General features: G+C 30.6%; 1 protein-coding gene across 1 annotated transcript in view; it reads right to left on the reverse strand.

Annotated features, from left to right (window-relative positions):
* LOC122629938 (somatostatin receptor type 2-like) overlaps positions 1–25,974 on the reverse strand; it is a 52,529-nt gene that overhangs the window by 8,338 nt on the left and 18,217 nt on the right. The window lies entirely within an intron of this gene.

The following is a 25,974-nucleotide window of genomic DNA, read 5'->3' on the forward strand; positions in this document are numbered from 1 at the left end:
AGAGAGAGAGAGAGAGAGAGAGAGAGAGAGAGAGAGAGTAACGTCGATGAGCTAGTATTGAAGTAACCGAGAACGTATATAAAAGCGAATAGATGGGCTCTTGTATAACTCGGAACTCTTCGACGTCCATCCAACACGAGAACGTGCGAGGGATGTTCGTCCGATCGATAGTTCGATGAGTTAACTCCGGATACTCGCGAAAAAGAAGAGCAGAAAAGATTAGAGAGAGAGAGAGAGAGAGAGAGAGAGAGAGAGAGAGAGGGAGAGAGGGTGGAAGGAAAAGAGGACATGGACAAATTTGATGAAAGGAGAGAGCTCATCTTCATTAAAATATCATGGTATTCGGTATATTTCTCTCATTGTTGATTACTTTTCATCCCAAATTATCATTACTGAACGCTGACTGAACTTTACAAGTTCTCTTAATTAATTTCGTTGAGAGAAAGAGAGAAAGAGAGAGAAAGAGAGAGAGAGAGAGAGAGAGAGAGAGAGAGAGAGAGAGAGAGAGAGAGAGAGAGAAATAGATGGTGGTGGATTGGATAGATCCCCATTTATTATCGTGATATTCTTTAAACTTTTAGGAATTTTCACAAAAGTTTTGTGAAATGCTGATAATGAATAATCTAGTTGTGTACCTATCGCTGATCCCACAGTTTCAAAATTGAGCGAGATTAGCGAACGTTTTATACTTCAATCTCTTGAAAATATTTTCATAGAGTTACACGAAAACGTATAATTTGTTCAATTTGTTCTTTTTTTTTTTCTTTTCATTCAATCTCTGTTTGTTCTTATTTACACACAATGCTCCTTCAATGAGCGTGATTGTTTATACATTAAAAGAATGAAACTAAAAATTAAAAATTTTTCTTATTGTTCAATATTTTTTTTTTTTTTATATCCACCAGCCCAATTTCTTTTCTCTTAATTTTTACTCAGCTTCTAACATACCTCCTCGTACAAATTCCTTTAAGAAACTTGCGAATAATCGCTAACTCAGCTCCGAGAGAAGGTCGATAGCGCGGCGTCTTAATTAATTTCTATGAGCGAATCCTGAACATAAAGCACGTAAGAAAAGGTAAGGAGAAAGAGAAAGAATTTCCTCATTCATATGTGAAAATTAAATATGCGTCTCAGTTCCCTGCATTCTAATGTGTATCTTATATTTATCTTTTTATCAATTATATTTCTACATTTGTAAATATAAATATCTAATACACTAATAACAAAATATCTATATGTATATAATTAATAGATAATATAATAAATAATATAATATCTATACAATATTGTATAAATATATATCTATATACATAATTTACATCTATAATTTATATAGAATATATAGATATTTCAATATTAATATATCAGATATCTATATAATCGATTTTTAATATATATATATATATATATATATATATATTATATTCTTTTTAATGATAATAAGATAACAAGAATTAAAAAAAAAATTATAATAACTTCCATTATGTGGTATGAATGTGTATATATTTTATACAAATATTGAATGAATTTCTCTTAATTTATACTTTTATGTATTATGAAAATATATTATGACGAATTTATTACATTTACGATTTTGGTATGATGATAAAAAGGTAAACAGCGAATTGGAACCGTTGCATAAAAACAAAAAAAGAATAGAAGCACAGGAACTGTACAAAGTTGAGCCCATTACGCACGTATGTTTATTTTAGCATGCAATTTCGCAGATGCGTTTAAAATGTGTACACAATCGTGCATCCATGTATGCCTTTTACAGGAGAAAATAAAAAAAGAAAGGTCATTCGGGCTTCCGGAATGATTAATGGAATGGTAAAAATTCGATCGACAGCACAGTCCGAACTCTGAAGTGAGATTTATGCCAATGTTTTCCCATCGGACACTTCAACCTATTCTCTCTATTTTTATTTTCGACGATGTTTTGCCTTCTTTCGAACAAACGTGATAATATTTTCAATAACACTTCAAAGTTTTATTATCCATTTTTTTTCCCAATGACGTGATTCTTTTTTATTGATAAAACCGAAAAATGTTTCTCTTTTTTTAAAAAAACTAATTGGTTATTATATATATATTAATTTATTTATTAAATACATAAGCAATCAAATATAATTCGTAAATACATCAATATATATATATAACATTAAAAATTCATTTGCTGATAATTAAAAATAAAACGAAGTCTTGAAAAAACAATATGTAACAATTTTATAATCGTTAACCATAAAGTAGAAAAAGATCTTATTATTTATCATCTAAATAAAATCAACGAAAACGAAAGATCTATTCCGTCACTGAATATGAAAAGATAAGGATCAAAAATGTTAGAGAATTGATCGTTCGAAAATCTGTCCTCCCTTTTTTTAACACGTCCAGTCGGCTAAACAAACGAGGGGTGAAGAAAAAAAAGAGAATCCAGAAATCTATCATTCCCGACGGGGTCCGTTCTCTCTCCGAATCCTCTTCGTTGAGATGGACCTTTTCTAAGTCTGCTTCTTCTTTTTCCCCTCCTTCTTCATCGATCGATCTGTACTCCTTTTATCGGCGTTGCGACCTTCGAAAGCACTTTTTACGCTCGAACGTGTCGCCAAGATTTATGCGCGAGTACTTTAAGGCGCCTCGTAAACGAGACGATGAATCTCGGTCGAGAGACGATTTTCTATAGTACATTGTAACCAACGTACACACATACACAAATCAATATTTCAGGATGATTATGTCAAACGAATGAATTCATCCGTGAATAATTAACAAGTTAGAATGGAATATATTTCGGTGAGTTGAGCGATCGTTAAAATCATTATTAACACAATAGAATAATGAACATACTTATCGCTGCGCATTAAAATCTTTATTATAATTATAAGGATCAAAAGTTTTTTTCATATTGATTGGTAATTGATTTTGAAGAAAGTTATTATTGTGTAATAACGAAATAGTATTAATATTTGTTTATGAAAATATTGTGAAATTAATATTAATTGAGCAAAAGTGAATTTGATTATCGTTTCAATTATGTTTCCTTTCTGAGGTGGAATATTAAGGGACTAGATCTGTTTTCAATTTGAATAACTATCTCTTACTATTGATAAATATTCAAAACAGCATGTGCAATTCGAATTTTATCGTCTGAAACAAAGTCAACTAATTTTCGTCTAGTAAATAAAATAGAAAAGAACGCATGTGTTCGTTCATTTATTATATTGTACAATGGAAAATTTTGTTGCAACGAGGAACGATTCAATAACGAGAGGATGCACGCATTTTATTTCCCTACCTTCTATTTTCTCGTTTAGTCTGCTTTTATATACGCTACTCCGATTCCATGTTGAAGATCAATGAATTTCCACGCTTCTATAAATACGAAATAAAAGTGAAAAACGAATAACGGAACATAAAAGTAAACAAAGGAGTATTATAACTTTTTTAATCTGAAATTCTATGGATAGATTATGTTTCATGAATTCATAAATAAGTATTTGTATATGTAAGTAAGGAATTTATTATAATAAAACACTACAATATTTTATTTTAATACATATTGTAATTATTTTTACTTAATTGCAATATTATTGTGATAAGTTCATTTATAATAAATATTTAATTTTATTAATTCTGAAGAATTTTTTTTTATTTAAAGAAAATTTATTTCTTTAAATAAAATTATTTTTTAAAGATTTATTCTTTAATTTATTTATTCTAAAGAATATTTATTCTAAAGAAAATTTATTATTAATTATATTGTAATATATACATATGTGTGTGTGTGTGTGTGTGTATGTGTGAAGCAACTAAATATTTTTATATTATGGAATGATTTAGTAGTTGTGTAATGATCTATTATTCCCATCAAAGTAATTTAAATTCGATTCATCTTCTTCTTTTACTTTGTCGACAAGAATTAATTATCACCGTTGTATTATGGTACATATAATACAAGTAATGATATATTGCCATTGTACCGAAACTATTAGACCGCTGTTTATACGGCAAAGAGAATGACTCTTTAATAAATATCCGTTCTACCTTCTCAGAGAAGTCTCTTGTTATTCTATATTATACAATTGCAGCATCGGTCCAGTTACATTCACAATAAACAAATCATTTGTTCACCTGTGTCGAATGGAAAGGACGTACGAAATAACAACGTGGTTATATCGTTAATTATCATCAACGAGATTAATTATCGATTGTCGATTGAACATCTATTATCTATATCACCTGCTTTCTAACGTGTCTTATACATATTTACTAATTTCTTTTTATATAATAATTAATTAAATATAAAGTTAAATTATTCTCATCTCTTGACAGAAATCTATAGATAAGAATTTACTATAAATTTGATTAAATACTAAAATTAAGATAAAATACTAAATTTCTATTAAATATTTATTTTTAAATATTATTAAAACATAATATGACCAATTTATTGTCATTTATTATCACGAAACGAAAAGTACAATGTATTTTGATTAAATGTATGAACTTGCAAAATTATTCTTGTAACTAAGTTAAATACGCAATCTATTTTCATCTATTTTAATTTTCCATTTTATCAACCCCGATTATTATTTTTATCTTGTTTCTTTTTTCAAAAAAGAAAAGCCTCTATAATTAATACGAGATTTAAGAATGTGATTTTTTTTTGTTTTTTAGTAAATAAACGATGATAATAAGGAATAATCGCTAAATAAATTAACAACGAATAACAAACTCGCGGTAATGTATTACGGAAACTAGAAACCCGATGTTTGTTGTTCGGAGTGCGGGTTGCATAATTGTAACAGTATATTTTAATGAGCGGTTTCGCCAAGAGAACATAATGTCGAAAGTTTCGAGACAGCAGGATCGTTTTATCACAGACTCCTAATGTCGTGAACGCATACACATACATATATACATACATACTTGAGTTTCCATAAGCGAGAACACACTCCGAGAAATACTTTTTTTATATGAGAAAGACGATTCAATCTGAAATTACGATTTTAAATTAGATTATTGTCTAGAATTGTTCAAATGAAAAGATTGTTTGAACGAATATCGACTTGATCGTAAAACACATTTATGCGTTTAAATAAGTGGTCAAAGGAACAATCTATAGTTATAGTTTTAGATTATTACAATAACCAAATTGACTTCTCTAGTCCAGGTTGTGATAAAATTTCATCAAAAATGAAGATAGAAAGAGAGATAAGGAGAGAGAGGGAGAAAATAAAAAAACGTAAAACAAAGAAGCAACATTCCATATCTTGTGAAAATAATAAAGAAAAAGTAGTATTATAGAAATTGAATCAAAAATTATTAGAAACTTTACTGCGTGCTTCAAGTCATTTACTCCATATATAGGTAACGTTACGAACAAGAAAAAGTACTTAGAATTAATTATCTGTCGGGGAGAAGTTTACTGAAGTATTTTCTGGTTACCGTATACGTATATACACACATTTATACATATACATACATATATTCATTCTTGTGTCTTGCATATGCGTACGTGAACATGCAGTAGGCGTGACCGAAATCATAAGCATAATTTCTTTACCGAACTAGTTCATAAAGATCATTAGTCATGGCTTTCAGTACGCCGATGTATCATGGAGAACCTGCAGTGCATGATTTTATTGCTTTTAACAAGGTATACCATCGATCGTTAGCACGTTTACGAGTCACCAACGAAGGTGTATAACCAATCGAAAACTTTCTAATCCTTTCTTGTTATTATCTGGCTATATAGTTCAAAAAATGACTGTAACATTTAAAGCTACACGAATTTAACTCGTAAAGCTTTTCGTGATATCTGAAAGCTTGCGTTCAATGATTTAAACGAGAAATTTATCAACCGATCGGTCGTGGTTATTAGGTTGATAAAAAACTTTACGAACATTTCGCTATATTAAGCTCATAGTTGAACTTTATATGATCTCTTCAAATGTTGGTCATCATAGAAACTCAGAAACGTTCAAACTCTAGAAACGTTCTTCTTTGATTTTCTGCACAAAAAATATGGAAGTTCTCTAACATGTATACAAGCATGTATACGTATGTATGTTTATTTATATATTGTATATAAGCGTGTGTATGTATATATATATATATATATATATATATATATATATATATGTCTATTTTAGTGAAAGAGAAATAATAAAAACTATAGAGACTAGGAGAAACAATTCCCAAGCGTTCCCGATTCGTAATTAAGAACAGCATTAACCTTGTTCCGCAAATTTACAGCAATGAAAATAACTTCTCCTACAATGATATCTTACTCGACGCAGTTCAAGCTTCCAAGACAAGTGCTTTTAATTAAAAACAGTACCAAGCAACTTTGTCCACGTCGAGAGGATCATAAACAAAAGCTGATAGCAATTGCTATGATTAGTTTAACAGGTGAATTGTGAATTATTCAATTTTACATATACTATTATATGCTATTTAATTAATTATTAATATGTTCTTATAATAATAATTAATCTTTTGTAATAATATTTTTGTAATTAATAGATTAATTTCTTAAAGATTACCAAATATCCTAACTAAAGGTCAAACAAAAGTAGACTCGATCGATCACAGAAACAACTACAATTACGTTACTGATTCGTTTCAGAAACGATCACTTTAATTGATTTCTCTGCCCACCTTTATTCTGTTCCCCTTTCTTCTGTTTCTTCCTGCCTGTTATTGCTCTTTTTCCAGCGGTGTGTAACACTATAGGAGGTACTATATTACTAATAATGTATAATCGATGTATCGATTTGTGTACACGCTGACAACCCGTCACTGAAAGGTCTGTTTCCGAGTTTGACAAATTATCAATAGTGCATTGTTGCTTGAATGAAGCTAGGATATTTCTAATATTATAGAATTCATGCAGAATGAATTCGCAACTGTGCATACGTAACTGTTATATTTCATAATCCTTCACAAACTAAATTATTTATATTCTTTATCTATTTTATTATATTATAAAATAATATTCTTACATCATATTTATTTCTATTCGTTTTTACTTATTGATTTGTGACTATACTTACCTTCAAAATTGTATATATATATATATATATATATATATATATATATATATAATATAGTTAAAAATAGTATGATATTTAAAAAAAAAAAATAAAATAAAAAATAATGAATGAAACTGAATGAAGCAAATATTCTTAATAATTCCTAACTATAGCTTTTCATTCGTATAAAATCAATACACACGATTATTACAATGTTGACTGAAACAGAAAAAAGTTTGCAGTATATTGAGTTGAATAAAATATTCGATAATTCGACGAACGAACATGCTTTTCGAAAAACCCACGCGGATTATCGAGTTCACTCGTCGGACATTTTTTTATTTCCTGGAGTACTAACTCTCATATAAGTGTAAATTACTTTTTATCAATGAACATCACGAATAAATAAAAATAATTTATTTTATATCGTTGGATGTCTCTTTGTATAATATATATAAACGTTCGGTTCCATTCATTGTTAATTTTTTCATTTCGATAAATAAATTCATGTAATTACAACGAGAAACGTATTGAAAACGAGAAAAATAAACGATTTAAAAATATAATAAAATAAAAAATTAGAAAAACTAGGTTTTATTTCTTTATCTCTCTCTCTCTCTCTCTCTCTCTCTCTCTCTCTCTCTCTCTCTCTCTCTCTCTCTTCCTTTCTCTCCGAAAATCATATTACATTTATATTGAAATAAAGAAAGAATATTTGTTTTTTCAAAAAAAAAAAAATAATCGTTGCTTAGAAGAAATTATTCTGCGAAAAACGATAATGATGCAAAAATTACGGAAACGAGGATTTTTTATTCCGTACAATGAATTTATAAATAAGTTTTTTTAAGTGACAATGAATATGGATATTTATCAGACATTCCATTTAATTCAATTATAAAAAAAAAACATTTCTTTTTCTGCTAATAAAAATAAAATTAAATTTGATGGTTTTAACAAATCAAATAAATGAACAAGATTTTTTATCACGTGTTATTTTTCGATTAATTTTCGATTACTATTCATTCTTCTTTGTTAATTTTAAATTTTAATTTAAGAATTTATACATCTAGAGAAATTACAGTTTTCATTTTCATTAACAATACATGAAATAATTATACGAATATATACGATATACGATATACGAATATACGATACCCATACAATATTATATTTTTCGTAACATAATTTTTAATTAAATTATGACATTTAATTATTTTATCGTCACATTAAAAAAATGCAAATGGAACTTTTTCCAACAAATAATAAGATTATGCTGGAAATATACATAGGTTACAGTAGAGGATTTAAATATTCTTACAGAAAGAATACAGAAATATATTTCTATTGTACGAATATTTAAGTATCTCATATATACATGTGTATATATATATATATATATATATATATATATATATATATGTATATACAATAAGACTCAACTTCACTCGAAAGAAAGATAATCGTGCGTTCTCTTCGTTATCAATGATGACCCAGTTAAAAGCACAATAGCGTACATGTAGGCTTTCCTAACTGGAACTTTTTCAACGCTTTTGAAATCTGTCAAGACATAGTAGCATCGTTCATTTCGTGTGAACCAATATCGTTGTTGGTCTCTATCGTGCTGTCGTGTAAATAAGTTTAAACGGAAGTCTACAGAGATGAATATAATAGGGAAGAATAAGTTACTGAGAGAACAAATGTCACGTATACCCTACGGCACATTCTTGAATATCTGAAAGCTTGACAGCCATCACGTTTCAGCCTAGTCCAAATATTTTCTCTATATCTTACCATCGACCTTTATTGTCTCTTTCTATGTCGCTTTTATCTACTTCGAGTGTGACATAAGTTAGTTTAGAACATCAAGAATTGTAAATTGTATTACCGAGTATTTGCAAATTGAAGTTATACAATGTAATACTATTTTCAAATAATTACTCATGACATTTGTCGTACATTAAGGATTGATAACTTAGCAGAAATTAATAATAAAAATAAACATAATCTATTCAAGATTATGAGGTGAACGTCAAAGAAGCAAACAAAAAATTATTTAATATATGTATATCTAACGTTGATTAAGAGTATAAATTCATAGTTGAGATATTAAACGTGATATATCAATAAGATCCAAATCGAACAAACCTAGAAGGTAGAATAAAAAGAGTGGATACAAAGAACGGAAAACGTCACATTCTGCGTGACCAAACTGGATACATAGCCAATACACACAACACGCATAGAAGTACGAGGGAACGTACAGTACAATGGAAGAAGAATGCTTTGAATTCGCTTTTCGTTTCGATTCTCTACGATTGTTCCGCCACCACGAAGATATTTGCTTCTAAAGTCCAATCGATTCGATCGTCCGTTGCGTTCGTTCGCGTATCAGATGTATCTGATATATTTCAACGTATACTTCATTCTGGAAAAATCGAAGACAATCGCAAGATTCATTTTTTTCATCCCTTTTAAATTCGAACATATACGTACAAATGAAAGATCGATTGATGTATCTTTATACGCCGCGATCTATGTTCCACGTTCAATTTCCAAGAATTTATATGGGTCACTACTTCTATCTGTTCTAAGAATAAACGCATTGCAAATCGAAGCGAGCGCGTTATTTCCCGATCAGTAAATTAAATTGCATGAGTTTGAAATGTAATCTCGTTGGACTTTTAAACGTGGTTGCAAATATTCGATATAAATAGTATTTGTAATAATATATATGGTATTGAATTGTATTATAAATTAATTTAATTTTGTGTATCATTTGTTTGATTTTTTTAAATAAAAAATACGAATTCTTTTCATAATTCTCGAAATAAATTATAAATAATTTACATCGTATAGTAAAATATTGTATAATTAAAACAAAATAAACTTTCTAACGTTCTACAACGACGTTGAAATTAATATCGTTAAGCTAGTTATCCGATTACAAGGAGGATAGCAATAATCAATTAAGAAAGATCACGTAAATAAAGTGATATAGTTTTATCGTCGTTTACAAAGAAATAAGAACAAGTTTTCAAGAAGGGGTGTAATTTAATTAAACTTTCTTATAGCTTGTCAATAGATAATCAATAGATACTGTCGTTTGAACAGATAATCGATAGAAGGATGCTCGGTAAAAGATAACGTTATTAATACCCAAATATCTTTTTACCTTTTATAAGGCTCTTTTAAAATAAACGAGCTTAAAATTCTGACGGAAAGAGTTGCCTTCGTTATCGGTTAATAAAAAAAGAAACGAATCGATTGTAATCTATAGAAACTTGGGAATTCAAATTCCTTGATTAATAAAAGAAAAAACAATTTTTAAATTCCATTAAAATTGAAAAAGACTTTATTATTTGATTCATAGTTTTTAAAGGAGAGGAAAAAGAAAAATTGATAAAATATCGAATTTGTTTAATACTTTAGAAATATTTTTGTTCCATCAAAACTTAGAAATTCCATCAAAATTGATAAAAAAGAAATTACGAAGAAAGCTATGAAAGAAAATCAAATCGATGTTCAGGGAGATCACAAATGTTGGAATATCTTTTGAACGTACAAGGGCGGTACGAATATCTGGACGTTTTCCCACGTTGTGAGAGAACAGCGGAGTGTGTAATTCATTACATGAAGGCAACCGTATCGTTGAACGAGACACTCACATCGAGCTTCGGCTTCGAGAAAGACCGCGATGCAATAAAGCACTGCGATTCATGGGCGTGTCGCTACAAACATTATTTTCTCGATGACGTGAAAATAGGTTTACCCTATCGTTCAAATTCGATTCTGAATATATACGTAGATACCTATTAAGAAAATAAATCAACGAGATTTATTCATTAAAAGTCATGTAAATGAGTTTTTATCATTATTTTATTTTATTTTATTTTATTTTATTTTTTTATATAATTTTCTTCCTTTTTTCCTCTTTCATCGGCGTACGTACGTGACTTCGCACGGAAAAGTAAATGTGCAAAGTGCGAAATTTTGCAATGCAAACTAAGCGTCGTCGTAAGAGAAAACTAAGTTAGTTTTCTCAAGTTCTAGCATCTATACATATATATATATATATATATATATATATATATATATATGTATACATATATATATATACACATATATATGTATAGTTATGCTACTTATGTACGCTTGTAAGCTAAAACCTCTGTCATGTAAGGTACATAGCTCTACGTCATTAAGTTAAAACGAGTAGCTAATTTTCCACGTTTTAATATCTCGGGGAAAACTTTCCACTGAATTATCGTCGATGACGAATTTTCTTTTCTATCTTAATAAAAGATAAGAGATATCATTTTATCTCTTGTATAAATGACGAAATAGATTTATTATCTAAATTCTAAGAACTCTGAATGAAATTTTTTCTCATAACAAAGATTCATAGATACGTGAAAAATATGATGATGTATCTTCTCAAATATTTGCAATAGTGGTACAACTGGATTTATCGTTTTTCATGGATAATCGATAAAAAACGACAGGCGTATGCAAAGTAACACGAGAAAGAAGAAGGAAAACCGACGATATTTTATGACTATACTTACGACGCTAGTCACAAGGAAAAAATTCGTACGACCGGTTGCATCGATCATCATAAAATTTTTGCATATTCCGTGTGAAAATGGAACTAGGAGGATCGATGCTGTCACGTTCATTTATAATATTTGAAAAATGTATGAATAGATCTTTCTTTTTTTCAAATTAACGTAAGTAAATATCTACTATAAATCAAATTTGCTATTAAGCATAAAGAAAATTACATTCGAGTTTACATTCGTTCTTTTTTATTTTTTAATATTCGCTTATCTTGTTAATTAATATTCCATATGCAATAATTTGCATTCGTCATTTCTTGAAAACTTATACGCGAGACTTGCATTCTAATTTAAATACAATTCAGATTATTATTAAGTAATTTATCTCTTCTTTATAATTCACTGTGAACTAACGACGAAACTCACAATACGAACTTTCATCATATATATGAAGAAGAAGAAAAAGAAGAAGAAGAAGCGTATATAAAAGGGATAAAGAGTACCGTCGTTGAACGTGCTGCTGAATAAGATAACAACGTGTAAAACGACACGGTTGCAAGTTTCTGTACTACGAGAGTTTCATTTTCGTTTTACCGTTAAGTAGTTCAAGAACAAAAAAAATTCTTTTCGAATTAGGGATGTAAAAAAAGTGTGAAAGAAAAGTAAAAAAAAAAGAAAAATACAAAAAATCAGACTGCCAAAACTTTTCAAAGCTCTATATAAAAATTAACGATCAAATTTACCATTGCATATTTTATGCACCAGATACGAGAAAAGCTTCGTTCTAATTCGAATAACTAGATTTCGAAGACATACGTATATAAAGCTTTTGCACGCATTCACACATGTAAGTAAGATACATAAGATGTTGAGATTCGTCAAAAATATCTTGCAAATGCCTCATCGGCCAATCCGTGGTTCGTATGAACTCTGACGAACTCGTAAGATCCCAAGATAAATATAACTTTTCAACCTGGAACTTAACGGGATCTAACGAGCCGTTCAAATCCTATTGCGTTTCGTAACTCGTTTATCTCTATATTTATTTTCATCGTAAATCCATCGAATTCATTATCGAATGTCGTAAAGTGACGTTTTAAATGTCACTTTTTTAATCTCTCTCTCTCTCTCTCTCTCTCTCTCTCTCTCTCTCTCTCTCTCTCTCTCTCATTTTCTCTTTCTTTCTCTCACAACCATCATCGATAATTAATTTTAGACACATAAAGTGAAGCTCAACGTTATCGAGGTCGTTTCTATTTTATACCGATAATACGACTTACGAAATGTTTGCCTTACTACGATATTCAACTTGCATATTAATATTAAGGTTACCGTGTGCTTTTCACCCTACCAGATTCATTTATGCTTAATGAGATTCGTCTGGTCTTTTTATAACACTCTCCATCTCTTTTACCCGAGTCCCGATCGTTAAGTTTTGAAACTACGCCTACGAGTGACCGCCTAATTTCATTTTATTATATCTATAAATCTTTATGAAACGATATTGAATTTGTTTGTATAAAGCGAAATGATTATCGTATTTGCAATCTTGTAAGAACAAATTCAAGTTATTTCTATTTGCTTGTTAAACTGCTGATGTCGTTTCAGGTGAATGAGGAATCTATCTTTCAAATTGTCTATACGAAGGTAATTGCATTAGATAAGGATAATAAATTAGAAAAGACTTGATTATTTACCCTTTTCTTCGTTCTACTATTATCTCGATTACGTTCTTCTTATATACGTTACTGATGAAGATTGAAAGATAGCCTTGAAACGAGTCGTTTGATGAAAGAATATTAAGAAAGTCTCTATATTAAGAATAAGCACGAAAGGATAAATGAAAAATGAGTTAAAAGAAGGAAGAAAGGAAAAGGATATTTGAAAGATTGTAGTGCCATTGTAACTAACAATAATTCGTTTCTCACAATAGATAAATACAAGATAATATATGTCGTGCCACTCATGCAATCTTTCACTTTAATCTTTTTCTCCTGTTTCTTCTTTTTTCTTTATAAACGATAAACACGATCCTCTTCGTGATTCACCAAAGAAACGAAGTGTACTAAATTCTAAAAAGATTAAACCGGTCGAGATGTTCAATGTAAATTGTATAGTGTAAGAAGAACGTAAAGACTACTATTAAAAGGACTCATAAAACGAAAAGTAAAAGTTTGTTTCTCCTCTTTGCAAGAAGCTTCATAATTTATGATATTCAAAAATCTTTCAAACGCGTAACGTCACGATCGAGCCAAATATTTTCTAATTAGAAGTATGTAAACCAATCAAATAAATGATATTTATTCTTAAATAAAATATGAACCAAAGAAATTATCATATCTGAAGTTGATTTAATAGATACAACAATAATATTCACAAACAACTGGAACATCCTTCGTATTCGATTTTTTAACTTAATTGTTTACTGTGCATTCGAGAAAATATATGTATGTATGTAGTAAGAAACATAAACACATACGTTAAGAAATGTTTAACCATTTCTTCGCAACCATATTTAAACATAAACTAACTCGTAATAATTTAACTTCAAGCTTGAGTTTTGTTACAATTTTTATACTTTTCTATAGCGTTCAAAGGATTCGTTTTAACGTTTAATTATTTTCTTTGATCGATACAACGCAGACATTTCTATCGATCTTCTTAGAATTTTACTTAAAGAGCTCTATTAAAGTATTCTAGAAAATAATTAAAAGATAATCCTAAATGAATTTTTTCCATTATGAACGATCAAAAGTGATTTGACCTCTATCTTCCATTCTCTTTTTCTCTTTTTACTTCTGATTGCGATTACGAAATTTCAAACTTTTCCTTCGAGATTGATTCAACTCGAGCAAGTTCGCAAATACGTACGGTGCATCCACGATAACGTTCGAGTATACACATTTCAACGTGATCGCGATGTAAATCAGGAGAGTGTTATTTAAATGAAAGTCGCACGTGGCTGGTCACAGTATTGCGAGCACGTACGACATACGTAAATATAAAACTATCATATGTACATACGTATGTATGTCATAATTAACGATAAAAATGCGAACGTTCTGTGCGACGTCCATCCATCACGTTCGTTCAAGCTCGCAAATAGTGACTTGGTTTGATGAGTTAGCGTTTGACAGAAAAGAGAAATATCCTATCGTATTAATTAAAAACTCGGAAGTCTCTACTGAAACTTTCGTGATATTCGATAAACGTTACCCATTCATCAAACGAGAACAACGCATTCGTCATTTGGCGACATGTCAAATTTATACGTGAACAACAAAGTATGTGAAAAATGAAGAGGTCTACACAATAGAATGAACCTTTCAAAGAGAAAATGATAAAAACTATGTAGCGACGTTGAAATATATTTAAACGAAATGAAATCGTTTAATGGAATAAGAGAACGAATGTCAGAAATATTCGTATATTCTACAGTAGAATAAATTCGCTTACGAACAGACGAAATTGTTTGTTAAAAATTTCACAATTCAGAAGAAAATTTAGAAAAATTAAGTAATTAAATTTAAACAATATCTATCAAAATGCGAATTTTAAGAAAACAGTCATTGGTTTTAATAACGATGGGTTAAATATTATACAAAATGCGAAGATTCGATTTTTAAAATATATCTAAAAATTTAATTGATTTTGTTTATTCTGAAAAAAAATTTTGTAGATTAAATTTTGAAAAATACTAAAATATTGTTTATGCATGGATGTATTTTTTGAATGATTTCTTTTCAATTTTCATAACAATGAAGCGAAATTATTATTCACAATAAAATTAGTTGAAAGAACTGCAAATGTTTGAATTGCGATTGAAAATGACATTTATAGATGCGTTAACACGTTCACCAACGACCGTTCCGGTTGCGATGGAAACGTAGTCGATATTTATCTGTATATCTTCGTGCACGCGAAAAGACACAAAAAAGAGAAGTAAAAAGTATGTATGTCGAACCAGAACGCACGCACCTTTCCTGTAAAAACTTTCCCTGTGGTCGTCTTATCGCGTCTCGTGTTTTTGATGATTCAAATAACAGAGAAATATAAAAGGGACGTTACAATTCAACCTAGACATCGTTAGCAAAAACTTTAAATTAAAAGAACAAAAAAAATTATCATTACTTTCTTCAGAAATATTGGCAGATTCGCTTATCTTTAATAATTTTTTCATGATTATAGTATTCTAATATGCAAATTAAGATAATCATATTCCGTCCGTGGATATACTAAATTATAATGATTTTGAAAAAATTAAAATATTACGATGTTAAATAATTTTTATTCCTGGAGAAATTAGAACAAATCTGTAAGAAACTTCTTTCGAATTTCAACAGTACATTTATTTCTTTTTATCTATATTCTTTCAACTGCCGATTATAGCAAAGATTCGCCGAAGAAACGACCCTTAAGGGGGTAGTTTCACGTCGCAGTTTCTAGTTCGAAAAGTTTTTTAACGACAATGTTGGGTTTTTCTGGAATAGGCGAGGCGTGACGATTTCACCTTTCCGACAGCTCATAAAATCAATGTTCTGTTGCCATTAAAAAAAAATTAGAAAGAAGTCTCGTAGAGAAAAAGCAATAAAAATTGATTTTATATGACAATTTAAATATGACGGTCGATTATATAGATTACATAGATCGATAAGAATACCATCGTGTAAAACGAGATCGATCGTAAACTCAAAAAGAAAAAAATAATTGTCACTTATTATTGTTGCTTAATTATAATAGATAATAAAATTTAATGAATTCCTTGAATAAATTTGAATCAAAAATTTATAACGTAAAGTCATTTCTAGATAAACAATCCATTGTTGCAACTAGACGACAAACATTATCAAAAGTTTTTAAATTCAACGATTGAACTTCGATAAAATTGCAATAACTTTTCCTCCTTTTTTAATTTTTTGAACGACCAACGTTACTTCTCCTTTCTTTCATAATAAATTCGAATCTAACTATTATCAATGAGAAGAGAAAATAAAATTTAATTACACTGATTGATCGAATTCAATTTTTATATATCATAGTCAAAACGTTCGAGAGTAATCACCTCGATTCTGGCATCGAAAGTTGAATTATATCCGTCGACGATGAGACCAGCGTTTGCGTTAGAAATCCGATTTATCGAATAAATTTCGCCCGAAGAGACATTTGATCGTGAGTAGTTAATAGATTTTCGTTTGAAAAATTCAGACCCGATTTCGATGTTAATTGATCGGTCGTATCGTAATGCGAACACGTATATCAATTTTAACATGGCATACTTGCTCTAATCGTTTCGTTGCATGTTTCGTTCGCTCATCGATTAGAATAACATAGAGATGATTCTATTATAACTTCTATTAAGGCTCTATGCACGTACGATGTAAGCAAGACAGCTCCGATGTCGAAGTCGCGAACGAATGTGTCTCGATAACGAAAAGCTTTCTCCGCCGCACTGGAACGACTCTCATCGTTAGACGAGTTAACGAGAAGCAAGCTAATCGTGATCGATCGCGTCGATCAGAAATAACGACGGCATGTCCATGATAAGCGTGTGACACACGTAGAACAGACGGTAAGTGCATATCGACGTAACAATGAACAACACGATTTTATCGCGACCTATTCCGCTTGTACTAATCTTGAATTATTCATTCTTCGAAATATCCGTTTCAACGACTAATGAAAAATTTATTTTTTTCTTATATATATACCGAATTTTTAAATGTTCAAATTAATATTAATAAAATCAATGTTCTATGCATCATCTATCAGTAACGTCAATAATAACCATATAATGCACGATTTTTTTTTAATTTTCAGGACAAAAAATACTTATACCGGCTAATACTTTGTTAAATAATATTACAGAAATGCAAATAATAAATTGTTAAGAATGTTTACACTGTAATTAGGCGATTATACGCATTATTTAGAGTTAATAAATATACGTAATACTTGAATTAATAATATTTTATTTCAAAGACATCTGACAGTTACTAATGTTCTTTGTTACTACTTGCTTGTCCGTCTTATCAGTGACAATTATCACTACATTCTGCGTTGATACGAACGTATGTATGTATGTATGTACGAATGTGTGACCTTAATGGAGGTGCTTCCGTTTCCTTTTAGTTAAAGGGATGGTCTCTAATAAAAGAACAAACGAACGTATTTTACCTACTACGTAGTTATATGTACCTAAATGAAAGGCAGGAAACATCGATAATCACAAGTAAATGGCATAATCAATATTATATGAATTAATCTCAATAAATTTTTTTTTCTACGCTTCTTGAATACGCAAATATTAGCATACATCTAATGGACCAATCCTATATGCTCGATAACTCAGAGATGAGTATATATATATGTATATGTATATGTACGAAACCATAATCTAGTACTCTTTATCGCCTTATGGCTGGAAACAATAGCGTGTCGTTTAATGATGAGATGAAACATCGTCGATCTCGTTAAATCGACCTTGAACATTAATCTCATAGTTATTACATGAGTAAGCACGATGTCATACGTCCTATGAATCTTTGAAGAGAGATTTCTCGAAGGATTTCGTTTCTTTGAATAGTCAGAGAAAGATCAATAGAATAAATTTTGAGGAATAATTTAAAAGAAAAAGAGCACATTACCAAGAAGGCAAATTTCATAGCCAGCTCTTTATTAAATATATAATAATATAATAATAATTTTCTGTATTCTTATAGTGACAAATATTTCGTTTAAATATAGCCGAAAAAATCAATATTGTAAGGAAAAAGATATCCAATAAAAGATTTTATCAAATCCGTGATATATCCGTAAGATAAATAATTTTTTATTTTTCTTATATTAATAAAACTTTGCGAAGCGATATTATTTATTTAATTAGACTGAATTTTATTGATGACAGGAATATAAAACGAAGAGAAAAATTTTAATGGTGAGATTAATGGAATCTTTTAATATCTATTTTTCTTTTTCGTCGAATTTCCAATCTAAAGTTCAATTCTAGGATTAATAACCGAGCTTCTGCACTCATTGTCAAGCTATAACTAACTCTGACGATGCAAAAGTATCGAGAAAATTGCTCCATTATCTTTCCCTGTTCTCTCATGTTTCTCGTGTTTATATACGCCCGTCTCTTTCCCTCGCAAGAATTGAACTGACACCTAAATGGTCGATACGAAATACCAGAGGGCAACAAACTCATTAATTAACTACCCCTTTTAGAAGGAACTCATTCGTCACTGCATTCATTACGAAATCTCGGTAACGATCGTCAAACATAAGGATAATTTGACATGGAAGGTTTCAAGGAAACCTTACTTAAATAATGCATTAACGTTAAAATAACATTGTCAATAACTGTGACGTAATAAATATTGGGAAATGTCGCTATAGTTGAAAAATTTGAAAGGAAGAAAAATTATTCGTTGAACAAAAGATAATTTACGTATCTGAAGGACCTAACTATTTAATAAACCTGTCGATCAACGTGAACACGTAGAAAATAATGACGTAATAAAAAAACAAATTCCGAAGAAGGGAAGTAGATATTATAGATTTGCAAAGTGTACACGGTGTTAAACTTTCTAGAGAGAACTGACACCTAAAACGTTGTGGAGTTTGTGAATAGTTTGAGGATGAAAGAGTTATTTAGTTCCACTATATAGTTCCCTCGGACTTTTAGATGTCAAGCAAAGTATTACCGAGCTATCTCACTTTGTATGACTAACAGTTTCTATTCGCTCAATAGTTGGACTTTAAACTAATATTTGAAGTTCTCTTAATCGTAATACTCGCTACGGTGCACGTACTTACTTCTGAGATTTATCGAAATCGTCGCAGAAAGGAAGAAAAACTAATAAAAGAAAGGTGGAGTATGAGAAAAGAACATTAAAGAAAGCAAAGTTGAAAGGCTAAGATGTCAAAGAGAAATTTCCCTGATAGAGGAATTCAATATTCATCGACAACAATTTCATTAACTAGATTCAAAGAAGAAAAATTAATGAGGCTAAAAAAAATTGTTTAATAGTCTGAAGATTTATCGTTGGCCAGGTAAAGAGTGTCCAATGAAGAGAGACAAAGACAAAGTGAAAATGAAAGAGAGAGAGAGAGAGAGAGAGAGAGAGATGAAGCGGTAAAAGGATTTACCAGAAGTGTGTTTGTATCGGTCAAAGGGACGTTAAAGGGCGGGGGCTAAAAGCTCTTGGCGTAGCCGTTAGCGAACCTTCCTTCCTCTAGGTGACAGGATGGAAATTCGAGAGAAACGCATTAATGAAACTAATAGAGCAAGCTGTACTCCGAGCGACTGTACTCCTACTTCGAAGCAAGATGAAACGTGGCGTAAAGTCGGTCAGCCTCGCGCTTCAAAGTGCCAACGTGGCTTTATTAACTGGTTGTTAATTCGACCTACGATTCCGACCTTGCCTATGTGTTAGAAAATGAACGATTCGTGCCGTACGATAAAAAGCTTGACTTCTTGACGTTCGACACCGCCCTTTTCGATGTTCTCGTCGATCGACATTCAGGCCCTTCGTTAAACTCGACGTAGGAAGCTTCGATCAACACTCGACTTCTGTACGATTTCTCCAACCTTTGAATTAAACGTGTTTTATCAATATCCTGTTCTCCTATCGTAATCAAACATTTTATTGTAAGATATTATATAAAAAAAATTGGAACAATTTAATAAGTTTTTTGGTCTTTAATTTTGACATTTTTTGTTTGAATTAATTAGTTAATAAATAATATATTAAAAATACTCTCTCTTTATATATCGTAAGTAAAAATTTTGAGAAAATACATATAACAATATATTACAATACATAAGAATATACAAATACATAGAAAATGTTTATTTGATAAAAGCTTTAACGTAGAATCGTAATTCTTTATATATTATTGTAAGTATTGTACAACGATATTTTATTGCCGCTGAGTTATCAATTCGTTTAACAAATCGATCATTATCTAAGTGTTATGCATATACATCTCTGAATTTCATAATATAGTAATCGAATCAGCGAATAAATTGAATATGTTGTTTGTTCAACGTTTATCCCGTCGATTCGAAATCTCTTACTCTCACGAAAACTCGATTTCACTAGCCGATCAGCTGATTCGTAAATTGACCGCGACGGAAATTTTCGCGGTAGGCGGCTTGCCGACGACAATTCAAAGATTAATTTGTAACATGCTCGAGCCGCAAGTGTGATTGAATTAATAAATGAATAAATTAATGAAATGTGAATTTCTCTCTTACTACGATCTAACATCCTTTTTCTTTTTATCATTGTGGTCGACTTTTTAAAGATTTACTTTGAAGAAGATTCTTTTAATATTTTTTATATTAGAATAAGCTGCGCTTTTTGCATCTCCCCTTTTTCTTTCTCTTTCAACGAAATAATTAAATATTCTGTCTACGACAAAGGATACGGGTTATAGTATTAGTCATCGTTCATGAATTTATAATCACACGGCGGTTTTAAGCAAAGGTAGCTCCATTTTCTTGTGCGCAGTCTTACGCTGCTTGATCCCTGTTTGCATAATTCTGACCAATTATGGTGGACATCAAAATTCTGGAACGAGTTTAAATTAATGTACATTTGGTCGAAGAGTTAAAGAGAAAAGTAGAGAGAAAGAGATGGAAAAAAGGAGACTTAAGAGAGAAAGAGAGAAAAAGAGAGAGAGAGAGAGAGAGAGAGAGAGAGAGAGAGAGAAACAGAGATCGTGGTGGCCAAACCGCTTTCGTAATTACGCGGCTCACGATACAGAACCTCTTCTAAACGTGTATCACCGAGATCGATCGGATAATGTTAATATATATACACATATATGTACATATATACATACACACACACACACATATATATATGTACATATATACATATATATACCATATACGATAATATTAAATCCTATATGTACCTATTCCTCGATAATAATCACTCTCGAAGTCGTTCCCTCTAGAAATGATCTCATGTTATAACGAATTTCATCGAATTTACGTTAAAGATCACAAGTCATGCTAAAATAAATTTGATATAGTTATTTATGAATGATTTTGAAAATTCATGAAATTACACGCTTTGCGATAATCGTAAATGCCAGATAAATTAATCGGTTCATTTGACCGAACCTCGACCGTCAAGATCGTTTCATGGAAAATCGTATACGCGCCCAAGGGATTACGAATGGGAATAAAGCAAGAACGAGTAAACCGAATTACGTGTATGTATACACACTACCTAATTCCACGTAGTTCTACGAATTATCGTTACACCGAAGATCAGAGAAGGAAAACGCTGCGAGCAAAGCAACTACATTGGTAGGAGAATAAACGGGAAAACAAGATCTCAGACGATATATATATATATATATATATATATATATATATATATATATAGTCTGTATGTAGTGTCTCTCTATCTTTCGTTTATATGTGTAGCATATCTCTTTCTTCTGTACCTCTGATTCCCTCTTTTTCTTTCATTTTATGTAGGTACATATATGTAGAAACTCATATATATAAATAGCCAGAGGGTTTGCGAACACCCCCAATGTCGACAGTGAAACCAACCCTAAAATTCTGACCACGTGATTAGAAGGGTGTCGTTCATCTTTTTTTTCCCTTGGCAATACTTATGTTAACCTTGTGCTAAGGAAAGATACAAATTGTATTTGGAAAACTATTTTCAGTTCGTAATCATTACCAGCTGCCAAGCTCTATGATTCTGGCAATTTTCTCAAATTTTTGAAATAATAATCGAACAAGTTAAATCTCGTCAAGCATGTATATCGAACAGGTATATCGAATATTATCGGCTATACGGTAATTAATATTTCATTGTGCGCAATAGCTCTCTCTAGATATTATTATTTAAATATCAATTCGTAATGCAATGATTCTCTGGGAAACTAATGACGTAAATACGTTTCGATCGCGATTATGTTATTAATGTTTGGTATTATATTGTTTAGAAACGTATTACCTCGGTTTAATTTGTCCCATTTTATTAAACAGGTTGTGAATGTATTTAAATGTCCAAAGAAAGAAATAATAAGAAAATTAAATAAATGTAGTTTTTACATTTTTACATTTAAAATTGATTGCTGCTGATTGTACGTAGATCAGAGATTGTAAAATAAATGAAAGACTAACGTATTCAAAAGAATGACAAAGTATAGTCAGTAATAGCACCATCTTTGCAAAGTTTAGTATGCCATTGTTGAGAAGAACGTCTTATCTATAAACGTTCCCACAGTTAAGAAAAGATAAAAGTTCTGCAAACCTTGCGCGTTTCCTGGTCACGATCTAATCGTTGGACTCCCTTGAAAGGTAAATGCAAAAGAATGGAAAGGTCTATGGAAAATCGACAGAGATTATTTCGTCGTGAAGAATCTATACAAGATCGAATCAATGCATCGGAAAAACAAATGAAAGTTACTTAAAGCCTGAATAATTAGCGAATGTATGTTTATTATAATCCAAATATATGTTTATTATAAGATACGACAAATAATAGAACGCATTCAGAGTGCTGCGAAAAGAGTCGATTAAAAACTAACAAAATAGAAACTTTATAACGAAAATTATGATAATAATTTTATCGTCAACAATTTAATCGAATTATGTATTAGAATCAGATATTCAATGTGTAGAAATTTTTGAAAGCACTCATCACAGTAATATCGAATCAATCAGATTTATTTATCATTCTCATGTTCTATATCTGAAACGAAATTGTAGAATATATGTAACGTTTTATATTTTAAGAATCTTCCATTACATGGAATCTCAGTTAGACGATTACGAAGTCACCAATACAATTTATTCATTCGTTTATGAATTATTTAGTACGATGGATTTCAATAGATCGAATCGAAACAATACCGTTCGTACAAGATATCGCTTCGAAGGTGGCAAGCTGTTCAAATTTTCACGATAAAGGACAAAAACAAAAAGAAGAGATGATATTGGTGAAGACATCCGAAAGAAGCACCATCGATCATGCATGAACGTAGAGACAATGGAACGACCAAGTCCGTATGGAAACATCTCATGCTTTTTTTCGATTCATTCTTTTCACCTCGTCAGGTTTTGTTCTGTCCCTTCTCGATCACGAAAACTTGACAGTGAGAACCACGCATAGAAAGTCAATTTTCAAACAATCTCCATTGTCCTATGTGTATGGCCCTTCACAAACTGTCATATGCTCCTTATAACTTTTGACAATTTTATCGACAGTTTTATCAGCAATTTTTGAAACTGTGACAAACGAGTAATATAAATTTCGAATTCTATCAATATCTTGAATTCTACCAATAAGAACGAAGTGACAAATTTCTTGTGATCGACGTATCTATTCAATATCCTTCACAATTTTTTTAACACGTTGAATATCGTGGGAAATACTTCGTTAATTTCGCAAATTTTATTTTTAAGATTTTTTTTTGTGACATATGGAATATACTAAATGTATACTTTCTAATAAGAGTAAAGTCTAATGTAAAAAGTATGATAATAAATTCTTTTATATTTTTTATAAATCTATGAAAGATATTAGAAGAATATATCGATTTATTTATAATCGTAGTCGACGAATAGTCGACGATTAAGAAAAAAAAAAGAAATACATCAAGGTTGATATCGCAGGTTAGAAAAAGATTAGCAGAACCTATTAATGAATGACATGAAATAAAAGCTTCGAATTGCTCGATTTTTCGTCGTTTATAGTAAAGTACCTATCACCCTTCGATATCTCTTCTCGTCACGTAAGTAATTTGGATGCTCGTAAAGGAGGCAAATAAGAAAAGGCGATGGAATGCGAAAGGGGAAAAAGTTCTTTCCGAAAATAAGGGTGGAAATTAAGAAGAAGCGGGATTTAATCTTCGAAGAAAGATTTACGAAGACTTCTCACGAATATTATTCTTACCTTTTAGACTAGGTCACGATACACTACTATACTTGTTTAAGATGACGACGAATACGATTACGTCGATGGTATACTTACCGACGTACTCCGCCATCGTACTACTTGTTGCTCGCAATGCTTTTACAATCGAACGAAATGGAAATGTAAATTCGTGGAATATTAGGAGAAGATAATTCTAAAAAATTACGAAATTGAGACGTAGTATTTACATGATTCATTTTCGTCCTTGTTTCCAGGTTATTTTCTATTTATTACAATTCTATCAGATTCTAAAAAAATGTCCTTTCTTCTCCAAGGAATATTTATATTTTAATAAAAATATGACTCGCTACGTTGTATTTTCCAATACAATTGTTCCGTTTCTATATTTTTCCTTTAATCGAATAATATAATGCTTCAACTTGTGAAACATAAACCTTGATAAAAACTTGCTTTTGTTTAAAAGTATACAATTTCATTCGCATTACACTCACGTGCGCAGACACTCGACACGTACACACAAAGAAGTTGAACATTTATCGAAGAGAATGTATCGTGTCAGATAACCTCGCTCTCATTTTATAGTTTTTATTTTACATTTGGGAAAAGCGATAAGGTACACAAGTTTTGTTTTTCTTCCTCCATTTCCTTCGTCCTAAAAAATCATTGTTGAAGATGGGAAAGATTTATGACGGAAGGTAGACTGGCACTAGATAAGAAAGAGACGTTATACCGGAATAACCTTCCACGTTTGTAGGTAAATATTTTTTCCAAAAAAAAAAAATAAGAAAAAGAGAGAGAAGGGGGAAGAGAAAAAGTAAAGAAAAACTCAAAGAACAAAAAGTCAAAAGAAAATGAGCGTCACCCGGTGCAACCCTCTGTCGTGTGATAATCATTTTCTCGACGATACTACAGATGATAACGATAATAACAACGCTTGCAACACTTCTTCATAGATGAAAGAAAGAGAGAAGAAAAAAGTAGGTAGGTAGTACCTATAACAACGAGACGCTAAGAAAGGAAAGGAAAATGTCGTTTGTACCAAGCTGATTTCTATCTTGATTTCTTTTTTCTTTTTCTTTTTTACTACCGACGTCATGCTAGTTGTTATTAACGTTACACAACGAAGGACAACACTATTCTTCTTTCATTTTTCTTTTGGACCTGTAATATCCTCGGATATCAATCTGATAATTTTCTGTTAGCTAGAGAAATTGCGTGAACTAGAAAATCTCGACTTATCGTATAGTCGGAATCTATTATTCGCTACACTTAAGTCTGTATATATCTATTTGCATACGTATACATAGGCTGTTGTCACGCAAAAAAATATTTCAGGTTTACTTTTCGACATATTCAATCGTAGAATCGTACGCGTATGATCGTACACGAGTAATATCTATCGATCGCTTAACTCCGAGCAAGAAAATTTCGTTAAAGCGAGAAGGTCATGAATAAGTTATCGCTTTT

The sequence above is a fragment of the Vespula pensylvanica genome, chromosome 1 (assembly GCF_014466175.1).
Source record: "Vespula pensylvanica isolate Volc-1 chromosome 1, ASM1446617v1, whole genome shotgun sequence".
Lineage (NCBI taxonomy): Eukaryota > Metazoa > Arthropoda > Insecta > Hymenoptera > Vespidae > Vespula > Vespula pensylvanica.